The sequence below is a fragment of the Diabrotica virgifera genome, chromosome 5, assembly GCF_917563875.1.
Source record: "Diabrotica virgifera virgifera chromosome 5, PGI_DIABVI_V3a".
NCBI lineage: Eukaryota > Metazoa > Arthropoda > Insecta > Coleoptera > Chrysomelidae > Diabrotica > Diabrotica virgifera.
The window spans coordinates 26,056,502-26,069,802 of NC_065447.1; the positions used below are offsets into that span (position 1 = coordinate 26,056,502).

The 13,301-nt window shown below is 32.7% G+C and overlaps 1 pseudogene; it reads left to right on the forward strand.

Moving 5' to 3' along the window:
• LOC114325991 (elongation factor 1-alpha-like) overlaps positions 1 to 12,480 on the forward strand; it is a 50,264-nt pseudogene extending 37,784 nt beyond the window's left edge.
• Positions 12,481 to 13,301: the final 821 nt, after the last annotated feature.

Genomic DNA, 13,301 nt, shown 5'->3' on the forward strand with positions numbered 1-13,301 from the left:
TTACCAGGTTGGTATGCGTATTGACGATTGCTTAGAGGATTATCTTTAGCACTTCGTCCCTGATATATCTATCCAGAAGCCTTTCTAGTGTTTTTAATAGAAAAGAGGATAGGCTTATTGGTCTATATGACTTTTGTGTTAAGTCTGATACTTTACCTACCTTAGGCAAGTATATAACTTTAACCTTTTGCCATATTTCCGGTATGACTCCCCATGCTAAACAGGCTTTGAGGAGCTTGCATAGGTGTGGTATCAATGACGTACAACGGTAAGTATATTAGACGGACTGTACCTGCGCATGTCTGAGGATATACAATAATCTTTTTCGGGAGCTCTCTATTGTAAACCAGTAGTAGCAACCTATTGGCTTATCGTACTTCTTCAATTTATTCGTGATACTCATTCCAGAATTTTGTAATGTGTACCAGGTTGTACAGGTCAAGTAGACTAGTGCCATATGTTTTTGGAGTCCGTAGTAATCTCTAAAAAGTGTTCGTCACCTGCTATCTAGTGCGTCGTAGTTATGGAAGATATGGTTGACTGTTTCAGTTACTCTGCACCTTAAGTCTCCATGAAACAGTTCCTTGTAGATCCTTGTAGACAAGTATCACTTGTAAAGGAGTTTTAGGAGTTTTCACATTCCATGTTTTGTCATAAATTTACGATTTTGTATCAAGGAGAACTCTGGGATATTTAGCCATTTCTGAAAAGAATAGTGTTGTTCCAGTTATCGTTGGAAGTCAATTTCAAGTCAATTTCATCTTATATCCGAGTAAAACAAGTGCCGTTCTCTTAGCCAAGCCGCACACCAAAGAAACATGAAACGAAAAACATGAAACATGAAACGAAAAACATGTTTCATGAAACTAAAACACTGCTAAACAAATATCAAAGTCCGCCTACCAATGAAACGAGTGTGATTCATGCTCATGACACATTTTTATTTTCGAAGTGTTTCATAAATGGCCGGACGTATATTTGTTTAGCAGTGTTTTATTTCCATGAAACGTAATTTACGTTTCATGTTTCTTTGATGTGCGGTCGGGCTTAGGAAGAACTGAGGATTAAAGTACTTTGTATGCAATCAGCAATAATACTGTCATACTCATCCCTACTAGACGGTCTGTATAGTCCAAAGCACAAAATCCTTCCCTTTTGAACTTTGTTAAAAAATCGTTGAAAACTAAGTAGTAGAGATGAAAAGACTCATTCAGGACAACCGTTTACAGTTATTATAGTAGTCCATTCTTTCACGGTTTTTGCTCTAAATTTTAAAGAACCGCTTTGATTGACATGAAATTTGGCATACGTATAGCTTACATGTCAAAGAAAAAAAGTGATATTGTGCCGATGTGTGCTTTTGCCCTGGGGGTGACTTTCACCCCCTCTTGGGGGTGAAAAAATATATGTCCAAAATAAATCCGGAAATGGGTAAACTGACTAATTTTATGTAACTTTTGTTCTATAGAGCTTTTTCGCCAAGTCAACACTTTTCGAGTTATTTGCAAGTGAATATGTTAATTTTTCAACAAAATAACCACATTTTTAGACGGTTTTTCGCAAATAACTCAAAAAGTAAGTATTTTGTCGAAAAAAACCTTCTTAGCAAAAATATAGCCTATAAAAAAGTAAAAAAAAAATAGTGTACGCGTTAGGTCTCTGGATCTCGTAGAACCAGAGTTATAGACAATGAAAAATAGATTCATATTCACCAAATTTCAAATAGAATATTTCGACGTGAAATATCCAAAAAACTAAGCACTTTTTGGGGAAAATCTATTATAACTTTTTTAAAGTGTTCAAAAAAAGCTTTATTTCTCTTTTTACAAAAAGTTTCTAGCATTAAATTGAAGCAAGTACACTCAAAATAAAGTTGGTCCCTTTTGTTTTTGCAAAAAAAAAATCGGGAAGACCACCCCCTAATTAGCAACTTAAATTAAATTAATCGTTACCGCTCCACAAATTATTTTACTTATGTTGTGTTTATATGATCTGTAAGTTTCATCGATTCAAAGTGCTTATTTTTGAAAAAAATTGGTTTCAAAATAAAATTTTTAAAAATTTAAATTTTGAAAAATATACTTTTTTTCAAAATAACTTAAAAATTGTTGGAGATACCAAAAATCTCGAAAAACAAAAAAACTCAGATTTGCTTTTCTGAATATCATGTATTTTTTTGTTTTTCTGTTAGACAAAAATTGATTAAGATTTGGTGTTTCTAAATTTGCATACATTCGTGATCAGTGACTCGTTCAACCTCTTTTAACTACAGCCCTTTCAATAATAAGGATTTTGAACCGATGAAACTTACAGATCATATAAACAATATATACATGAGTCAAGAAACTTGTGAAGTCGTAACGATTAAGTTCGTTTAAGATACTAATTAGGGGGTGATTTTCTCGATTTTTTTACCAAAACCAAAAGGGACTAACTTTGTTTTGAGCGTAACTTGTTTAATTTTGATGCTAGAAATTTTTTTTATAAAACAAAAATGAAGCTTTTTTTAAACACTTTAAATAAGTTGTAAAGAGTTTTCCCCGAAATGTGCTTCATTTTTGGTTATTTCACGTTAAAGTATTCCATTTGGAATTTGACGAATATGAACCTATTTTTCATTAGCTATAACTCTGCTTCTACTAGGTGTAGAGACGTGATGTATACACCATTTTTTTAAATTTTTTATAGGCTATATTTTTGCTGAGAATGTTTTTTCGACAAAATACTTACTATTTGCGTTATTTGCGGAAAACCGTCTAAAAGCGTGGTTATTTTGTTGAAAAAATGAACATATTCACTGGCAAATAACTCGAAAAGTATTGCTTAGTGAAAAAACACTATAGAACAAAAGTTACTTAAAATTAGCCAGTTCATCCATTTCCTGACTTTCTTTGGACGAATATTTTTTCACCCCGAAGAGGGGGTGAAAACCACCCCCAGGGCAAAGCACATATCAGCACAATATCACTTTTTATCTTTGACTTGTTAGCTATGTGTATGCCAAATTTCATGTCAATCCAAGCGGTTCTTTAAAATTTAGATGTTTTGCAATATTTTACCGTTAAAGAACGGACTATAGTGGCATATTGATCTCATAGGAACATAATTATATTTATACTACTGATAATGGACTAAATCAGCAATGATACTGTCATACTCATCCCTACTAGACGGTCTAGTACTGCTGATAATGGATTACATATATAGATAATGCTTCAAGATATTTAACAACACGATGTAACGCATCTCTGGCAGATTTGTTTGGTTTCTAGAAAAAATGTTCTTCGTGAAGCGGTAAACTTGACAACGCATGAATATGCTTGTCTAGGAACTATGTCGTACGCCTTAAATAGATCAAGTGCAACCAGTACAAAAATTATTTCATGAATGAAGACATTCCATTTAAATCTCGTTTAGGCCTAAGCCTCTTCAAGGTTAGGTATATCCTTTTTTTAAGGGAGCGAAAAGGGTAGTAATACATAGTGGAGAAGCAAAAATTACTAGTGGAGTGGGGGGCTTAAAAGGTGGTGGTTATATTAGGTTAGCTTAAAAGCTAGTGGAGTGCAAGGTGCAGAATCTCTGTTCAAACCAATCAGCAAGCGATGGGAACCTCAGATACTTTGTAAACGGCTCTAGATCAGCGTTTTGTGGGATCCGGTTTATATTATCTGCCATATTGAAGGAGGCTTTTTTCTAGTATGTCGTAATATCCGTCAGGCAGTTCGTTTCTGGCCAAATCTAGAAGATTGGCTAGAGGGAACGGAATTTTGTTTCTGGGATGCCTGGTGAGTATGTGTAACCTAGTTGGTGGCATGGTGTTTTGAAAGTATTTTTTGCTCTGGAGAGTAATTATTTCATTGTAATAGTTATTACCAAAAGAAACACTGTGTAATAAAATAGATTGCTGGTGGTTGGGATTAAGTGGCTTTAATCCTTCGATAATATGACTCCAATCTGACTACATTATAATTTATTCAACGGTGTAACGTTGTAGCATTCAACGTGTAAGAAAAAATGTAAACAATAACAATGATTCATTAAGGTATCAACGTACTACCATATTACTATATCAATACTGATACCCGGCATTATTTATACCTATCTAAATAATAACAGAACTTGGGTTCAAATTCACAAAAACATTAAACATTTTTTGACACAACTATAAGCTAATATTGTTTTTATATCATTGGACTTTCTATGCAATACCTAAGGGTTAAATACCTTAACACAACCTCGTAAAATACCGGGTGTCCATTTATATTTCCCCCCATTTTAACTACCTATTACTTCTAAACGGCTCAAGATAGAAACATGCGGTTTTCGCTGAAATGTTTTATTTTACTAAAAGTTTTGTATGAATCGATTGAGTTTTTTATATCGCTTTCAATTACGAAAATAAAAATGGCGGATTTTTGAAAAAAACTTTGTTGACTTTTTTTAATGGAACACCCATTATATTTTTTTGTAAATTGAAAGAACGATCATTCACCTATCCAGCGATATAAAGTTTTTTAAAATCGGTTGTCAAATCACTGAGTAATTAATTTTTAAAATGAGAGGTGCAGCGTGGATATCACATACCTAAATAACATGTAACTAAGCAAAATGATATTATGTTGTGATTTTCACATTGCATCTCTCATTTTAAAAATTAATTTCTCAGTCATTTGACAACCGATTTTAAAAAAAATTATATCGCTGGATAGGTAAATGACCATTTTTTCAAGTTACAAAAAAATATACTGGCTGTTTTAATAAAAAAAGTCAACAACGTTTTTTTGTAAAAAATCCGCCATTTTTTTATTTAAAAGCGATATGAAAAATGGCCATTTACCTAAAAAATTAAAAAAACGATCATTTACCTATCTAGCGATATAAAAATTTTCAAAATCGGTTGTCAAATGACTGAGCAATTAATTTTTAAAATGAGAGATGCAATGTGGAAATCACATAACATAATATCAATGTGCTTAGTTAGAGAGTTGCACCTCTCATTTTAAAAATTAATTACTCAGTCATTTGACAACCGATTTTGAAAAACTTTATATCGTTGGATAGGTGAATGACCTTTATTTCAATTTACAAAAAAATATACTGGGTGTTCCATTAAAAAAAAGTCAACAAAGATTTTTTCAAAAATCCGCATTTTTTTTCGTATTTGAAAGCGATATAAAAAATTTAATCCATTCAGACAAAACTTTTACTAAAATAAAACATTTTAGCGAAAACCGCATATTTCTATCTTGAGCCGTTTAGAAGTTATAGGCAGTTAAAATGGGGGAAAATATAAATGGACACCCGGTATTATAATTCTAATTTCTGCTAAATACATTTCGAGTTGTATGTATTTCACCAGATTTGACATAAATATCCTAGAAAGATACACACACAAAAAGACTTCTTAATCATATGTCATAAAAGCAATAGTAAATTACATTACCCGAAAAAAGAGCTTACGAGAATTATGATATCCTTCCCGTTCATCGGGAACTTTTCCAATTTCCATTGAAAGGGGCGGGAAATAAACTACGCCATTCGGTACGGCTACGACGACCGCGACCTTCGCCTGGAACTCGAAGTGGGACTCCCGAACCCTCGAATCGACCTCTCGAGCCCTCGTAGCCTACTTTCTTGCAAACGCATCGCCAGATCGTGATGCGCTCTTAATGTGTTTTAGTCAATGTCAAGTTACATGGACGGCCTATATTCATGTATTATAGGAGATATATTCTTGCAAAATAGATATTATTGAAGGGATATTTTGTTACTATTTCGTCCTAAAGATTGTATTAATAGTTTAATTAAATTAATAGTTTAATTAAATTAATAGTTTAATTAAATTAATAGTTTAATTTATACTATTAATAGTCCAGGAACCGAAGCTTTTCACCTCGCAATTTTTACAGAATGGATCAATTTGCTTGAAAACGTGAGAATAAGTAGTGTATAGTCCAAAAATCAAAATCTATATGATGGCGAAAAGCGCTTTTACCATGGGGGCGGTAGCCACCCCATCACGATGGTGGAAACTTTGTGTTATATTTTGACCGCAAAAATTGATAAACACATTCATTCTAAGCTGAAAATGTTCTATACATTTTTTTGATAAAATTAATAGTTTTCGATTTATTCGCTATCGAAAGTGTTAGTTTTATTTCGAAAACATCAATGTTTTTCGATAATACTCATTTACGATTCACTCAATTTTTGAGGTAGAAAGAATTTTTTCAAACCAAGTTCTTGGGAATTAAACAACCTACAATTTCATATTTAAAAATTTTTTCGTATCTCTGATGCTAATCTGTCTATTCTGAAGAAAATGGCATTTTTTACCAAACCATAAAAATTCGTTATTCGCTTTAACTCCAGTTTTTTTTAAACTAATCATTCTAAGCCAGTCAAACTTCTAGAATCTATTATAAATACATAAATAAAGAAGAATGAATAAGGCCAATGACTAAAAACACCGCTAACTTACATTATTATGCTGCCAATTGGATTTCTCATTTTTTTTTTTCAAAAAAATATATTGATTTTTTAACCGTAACTTTTTTATTTTTTATCTTAGAAAGTTTAATAAAAAAGAATTTTGTAGGTTTTTACAAAATCTAAACTGCGCGTCGTAGAAAACGGGCACCCTAAAAAATGGGTAATTTTTGATGTTGCGTATCTCCTAAACTTGTCCGATTTAAGTGATTTTTTGAATATCTTACAGCCTTATTCTTTGTCAATATCCTTGTAATAACATTTTTGCTAAACAGGTAAATTTTCATTGTATAGCGGGTGTACGAATCAAACTGTGTTTTTTTCTCAAAGTTCGCAACACCCTGTGGAATATTCTAGCATCTATAAAATACTGAAATTAAAACCCAACTATAGCATCAGGTTTTCTCAACATTTTGTTTTTTGATTCATTCGCTTATGTTGGATAATACAAAAGTTAGGTACTTTAACAATTAGCCACGTTCTTTTTCAGTACAGGGTGTTTATAAACAAGTGCGACAAACTTTAAGGGGTAATTCTGCATTAAAAAATAATGACAGGTTGCTTTGTAATCGCATGTCCGCAAATGCTTCGTTTGCGATGTTGAATTTTTTCTTACAAACTGACGATTTATTTATTGCTTTAAAACCGGTTGAGATATGCAAATAAAATTTGGTGGGGTTTAAGACGTAGTTATTGCACATTTTCAACGAAAACTTTTCGTTTATAAATTTGCAAAAGTCTGTGTGTTATTGCGTCGCCGCTCCTGCAATACTTAGAGCAGATGTATCGATGGATTCTTATGTAGTTTTGTCCTCTGAATCCAAATCTGAAAACGGCATTTCGATATCTCAAACCGTCTTCGAGATAATCGACCTCAAAATCTAAAATGTGACGTCACAATCCGGTTATCTCCTATCAGGCACTAAACGTCAGCTGAAATCTTTGATTAGGAAGTAGGCTACATACTTTTTTAATCTGAATTTGTTAAGCAAAGCAAATGTTATTATTTATATTTGAGTTTGACACTTCGTTAATGTCAAACTAAATTTTAAATTATTTAGCTATTAATAAAATATAAATGACATTTTATAGTGAATTTAATTATTATAATAATATGTGTAATAAATGTATAAAAATACAATTTGAGTATATTTTGAAAGCAATAATACATATTATACTATATTAATAATGAATCAGTACAAACGATTATATTTAAATTTGGTAAATTCTCCACTTGACCAGCGACCAGCGCACACAACTCAAAACACAAGTACGCAAATACGGTTGCGTGAAGCGTGGCGCAAAGCCGTGTAATTTACGAGACTCGCTAGGTCTGTAGATCCAAGTAAAGTTCATCAGTAAAAAGTATCTTTATCATGTATGTATTATTTAGTTTACAATATTGGAAAATTGTTATTTAAAATGTAGTTTGGAATAAAAAAGTATGTTCTGATATATAAAATTACATCCTTCTAATAAAAAAAAAATATTTGACGAATTTTCTCAAATTATGGATACCAACATCATTTTCAATTATAACTCTTGTATTTTTAATTTGACGAAGAAAAGTTATTCTTCATAAAAATCTCTTCTTGGTCTAAGATTTATGATGCAACCATCATGAATCAAATTCTATTAATTTTATACGAGGTATGTAAAAAAATATGAATTTCGAGTAAAGTATCTTTATAGTTCACAACATTTAAATTAGAATGATGTACTTGCACATTAAAACATAATTTTTAATTCTAAACAGTTTTTCGTAATAGCAATTTTCTATATTATGAATTTAAATAGGTATATAAACAAAGTTTTCGTTATGATAATGCTCGCAATTTCAGCTTGTTTGATATACAATTAAGAATTTTATATTCACCATTGGCGTGCATACGGGTAATATGATCGGTCATATTACCCGTATGTACGCCAATAGTGAATATAAATTTCTTGATTGCAAGTCAAAAAATTCGCAATAACTATCTCTTAGAACCTACCAAATTTCATTTGCATATCTCAGCTGGTTTTAGGGCAATAAAATAAATCGTCAGTTTGTTAAAAAAAATTCAACATCCCGTATCTCGTAAACGAAGCATTTGCGGACATAAGTTTATAATGCAAACGGCCATTATTTTTTTATGCAGAATTGCCCCTTAAAGTTTGTCGCACTTATTTACAAACAACCTATACTGATGAAGAACATGACTAGTTATTAAAGTACATAACTTTTTTTGTATTATCCAACATAAGAGAATGAATAAAAAAACAGAATGTTCAGAAAACCTGAGGCTATAGTCGGGATTTAATTTGAGTATTTTATAAAGGCTAGAATATTCCACAGGGTGTTGCGAACTTTGACAAAAAAACACAGTTTGATTCGTACACTCGGTATACAATGAAAATTTACCTGTTTGGCAAAAATATTATTACAGGGATATTGACAAAGAATAGCGCTATAACATATTCAAAAAATCACTTAAATCGGATAACAGGTTAAGGAGATACGCGACATCAAAATTGACCCATTTTTTAGGGTGCCCGTTTTCTATGAAGCGCAGTGTATAAGCCGATTAATATTAAATATTTTTAAAATCCTCAGTCGCAAAAAGAGGTGACTTTGAAAGGGTTGGTAAAGGTGGCTTTTGCATGTTATTACAAATTTTAATTGTCAATAGTTCACTCAATTTTTGCCGTAAAAAAATTTTTGCAAACTAGGTTCTTGGGAATTAAATAAGCTACAATTTCATATTTAAACATTTTTTCGTATCTCTGATGATAATTTTTCTATTCTGAAGAAAAAGTCATTTTTTCCAAACTACAAAAATTCGTTATTCGTTTTTAACTCCATTTTTTTAAAAACTAATCATTCTAAGCCGGTCAAACTTCTAGAACCTATTCATAATACATAAATAAAGAAGAACAAATAAGGTCAATGATTAATTTTAATTAGGGTGGTGATTAGGAGGTTGCTTCCGATCACTTTTTCGCTGAAAAAATAGGTACTGACATTCTTTTCATTATAAGTCACTTAATTTTTGAGCTAGAGACTTTTTTTATTTATGGAGATAGATATTTTTAAATGCTTTAAATTAGCTTGAACAAGTTATCCTCGAAAAATGCATAGTTTCCCGTCTTTTGACTTTGAAACTACAATATTTAGCATTTGACGAAGAAGAGTTAACATATAATAAAGTATAGCTCAATTACTATTGGTCTTAAAGAAAATTAATAAAAACGGTTTTGTTTATTTCTCAAAAGGTACATTTTTGTTAAGTAAAGTTGTTTTGATAAAACGAAAACTTTTGGAATTATTAGCAGAAAACTTATTAAAAACATTGATTTTTTCGATATTAAAATAACACTTTCGATAGCGAATAAATCGAAAACTGTTAATTTTATTAAAAAAATATATAGAACTTTTTTTGCTTAGAATTAATGTTGTTACTAACTTTTGCACTCAAAATTTATAATAAAAAGTTTCCACCCCCGAGATCGGGTAGCAACCCGGATGGCAGAGTTTAGGTGACAACCTTACACGGCAGAGCAGAGTTGTCACCTAAACTCTGCCATGTAAGGTTCTACCTACAATTTTCCAACCAATATGGTTGATGTCATGTGATGCCAGGCGTTAATCTGGAAATATTTTTAACATCCTTCAAAATCAGATAACATAATGTAACCCCAACTGTTTAAAATCAATTTAAGGGTTTTTACCCGTACATTTTGGTGGCTTAAAGCATGTAAACCTGTGATAACACTGATGATGGAATATTGATTCCGAAAACGTTTTGTGATACAGCCCTTTTTGGGGATTTTAAATACATATACCTTTTACAAAATAAGGTTTTTATTTTTTTATATAAGTAAAAGTTAACAATATTAAACCGGTCAATTTTGTTTTAAATATCTTTAAGTTCTGTGCTGCATTTGCTCGTCTCCCGCCTATGTCGTTAAATGTGGTCGTTCCGAAAAACGGTGCTAACCATATTATAACACAACCTTACATCCCGTTATACTTATCTTACAACTGGAATAAGTATTATGTATTTTCCACTCATCCATCTAAGCATTCTCATCTCCGCCACATGCATTCGTTGTTCCTCTTTCTTTTTCACTGCCCAACATTCAGTTCCGTACATCACAGTCGGTCTTATGGCTGTTTTATAGAATTTTCCTTTCAGCTTCATTGGAACTTTTCTGTCACACAACACACCACTCGCTTTCTTCCACTTCATCCATCCAGCCCTAATTCTACTGCATGCATCTCCATCTATTTCTCCATTACTCTGTAATACCGATCCCAGGTACTTAAAACTATTGCTTTTTACAATCAGTTCACCATCCAAGGATACCATTTTATTTGTAGTAACTTCATCTTTAAATGAACATTCCAAATACTCTGTCTTTGTCCTACTAAGTTTTAAACCTTTTTCCTCCAGAGCTCGTGTCCACTGTTCCAGTTTTTGTTCTAAGTCTCTTTCACTATTTCCTACTAACACGACATCATCAGCATACATTAAGCACCATGGAATGTTACCCTGTAGTTTCGCTGTTATCTGGTCCAAAACTAATGAGAATAAATACGGACTAAGCACCGAGCCTTGGTGCAATCCTACTTTCACATTAAATTTATCAGTCTCTCCCACACCTGTCCTAACACTAGTCGTTACTCCCTCATACATATCCCTCAAAATCTTTACATATGCACCAGGGACTCCTTTTTTATTGAGTGTCCACCACAGAATATCTCGAGGAACTCTATCATATGCTTTCTCAAGATCAATGAATACCATATGAGCGTTTGTTTCTTTACTCCTGTATTTTTCCATCAACTGCCTTATAATGAAAATTGCGTCTGTTCAAAATCTGCTCTGCATTTTGAAGTATTCGGAAATAATTGACGGAAATGAGTTCAATTTTGTTGGGGATTTTTGGGCTAGTTGAACACGAATATCACGAGAGCAATAATTTCCAAGACACCTTGTGCACATGAAGAACCTCGCCTCCAGAAGTTTGATATGAATTGGATATAAAATCAATGCAGTCTCGTTACTCCAGGTTTTTGGGGTCGCTGAACACTAATATCACGTTGGTGATGGTGTCCGAGACACCTGGTGTTCAGGATGGGCATTCCTTTCTTGAAGTTTCATGTAAATTTGATACAAAATCAATGCAAACTCGTTACTGGAAGGTTTTTGGGGTGGATAAATACTTACTAATAATATGGGGGCGATGGTGCGAGACACCTGGCGCCCATACTAGATCTCATCTGGAGTTTTATGGAAATTAGGTACGAAATCAGTGCAAATTAAGAGGTTTTAGCATATATGTAAAACGCCACGCTTGCCAAGCGGTTTGGCGAGTGGTCAAAGATGTAGATGGGTATTATTTGTGAGAAGACAGCAATGGGTAAAGGACCTTGTTGGTGTCAACAAAATGGAGTTGACTGAGTCAGCATACAGTGAATTATGTTTTGAGGAAATCAAGAAGAAATTATCCTCGTACATAAAACAATTGGTTACAACCCGGCTGCTCTTGCGTTTGTACCAATTTCAGGATGGCATGGGAACACCATGTAGATGGATCTGACAAGATGCCATGGTTCAAGGGATGGGCTGGTATGGTTATAGTTTTTGCTCCAGCCCATTTGACGACTGAAGTAAAATTTGTTGAAATGTATCATGAAGCTCTCCAGGAAGCAGTATCCAGAGAAGCTTCTGACCTCACTGCCCAAGTCATTGTACTCAACCACCCTGGTCAAATCTCAAATGGAAACACCCCTGTGCTCGACTGTCACACAGCTCACATTGCCTGAAAATTCGCTGAGATCAAAGAGAAGATTTACCGTCGTTCTGGTAAAACCACTTAAGAAAATACAAAAGCCATCAAATCTGGTGATGCCGTCATGTGCCTGATATCTTCGTACCCACCAAGCCCATTTGTGTAGAATCACTCCAAGAATGCCCATTCCTTGGGCAAACAGTTACAGTGTGAGTCTACTTGGACTTCATTACTTAAATAATTTTGATATATTTCGTTTCTTTTATACATTAATATTGGGGTAACAATGGTTTTTGAAGTTATACTTCTTTAGGCGAGATTGAGAGTAAAATTTCATAATACTGCGCGCATGCGCACACAGAGGGATCTGATTGGGTGTTAAAATCATCTGTCAGTAATTGTTGGATATGGAGATTTTGGATAAACAAATTGCTGTTGTGTATATTAGTTTTTATTGGTGTGATGGCAGAGCAAAAAACAAATTTATAATATTGTAGTGACTTTTTAAATAGTTTTTAAAAGCGACAGGTACGTAATAATTGTAAATGTTTCAGTATCCTAATAAAAAATTTCATTGGTAGGTAGGTACCTACCTACCTATTTGGACAATCTAAAAAGAACCTACCAAAATAGTATGTAATGCTTTGATTTACATAATTTGATTACCATCAAAATTTCTATCAATATTCACCTAATATATTGTTTTCTTACTCAATGTTTTGTTTTTAATATTTCTTTCAATTCTAAACAATTTCAATTCAAAATCAAAATAATTTGGTTAAATTCAGAACCGTCAAAAGTTTAATCCGTTTAGTTAGTTGATCTTCGCACATGATGACACATGGTCTCCGTGGGTAAAAGTTTAAGGTGAATGAATTTCAATACTAACTGCGCTGATAAGCGGGTTCGAACCCCAATGGAAACTTTTATTTTTTTATGCATTTTATGATTGTAAGTTTATTTATTATATACCTAAATTTTTTTTCAGAAAATACGTATTTAGTTAAAAAATTTTCCTGCATTGTTCAGGAATC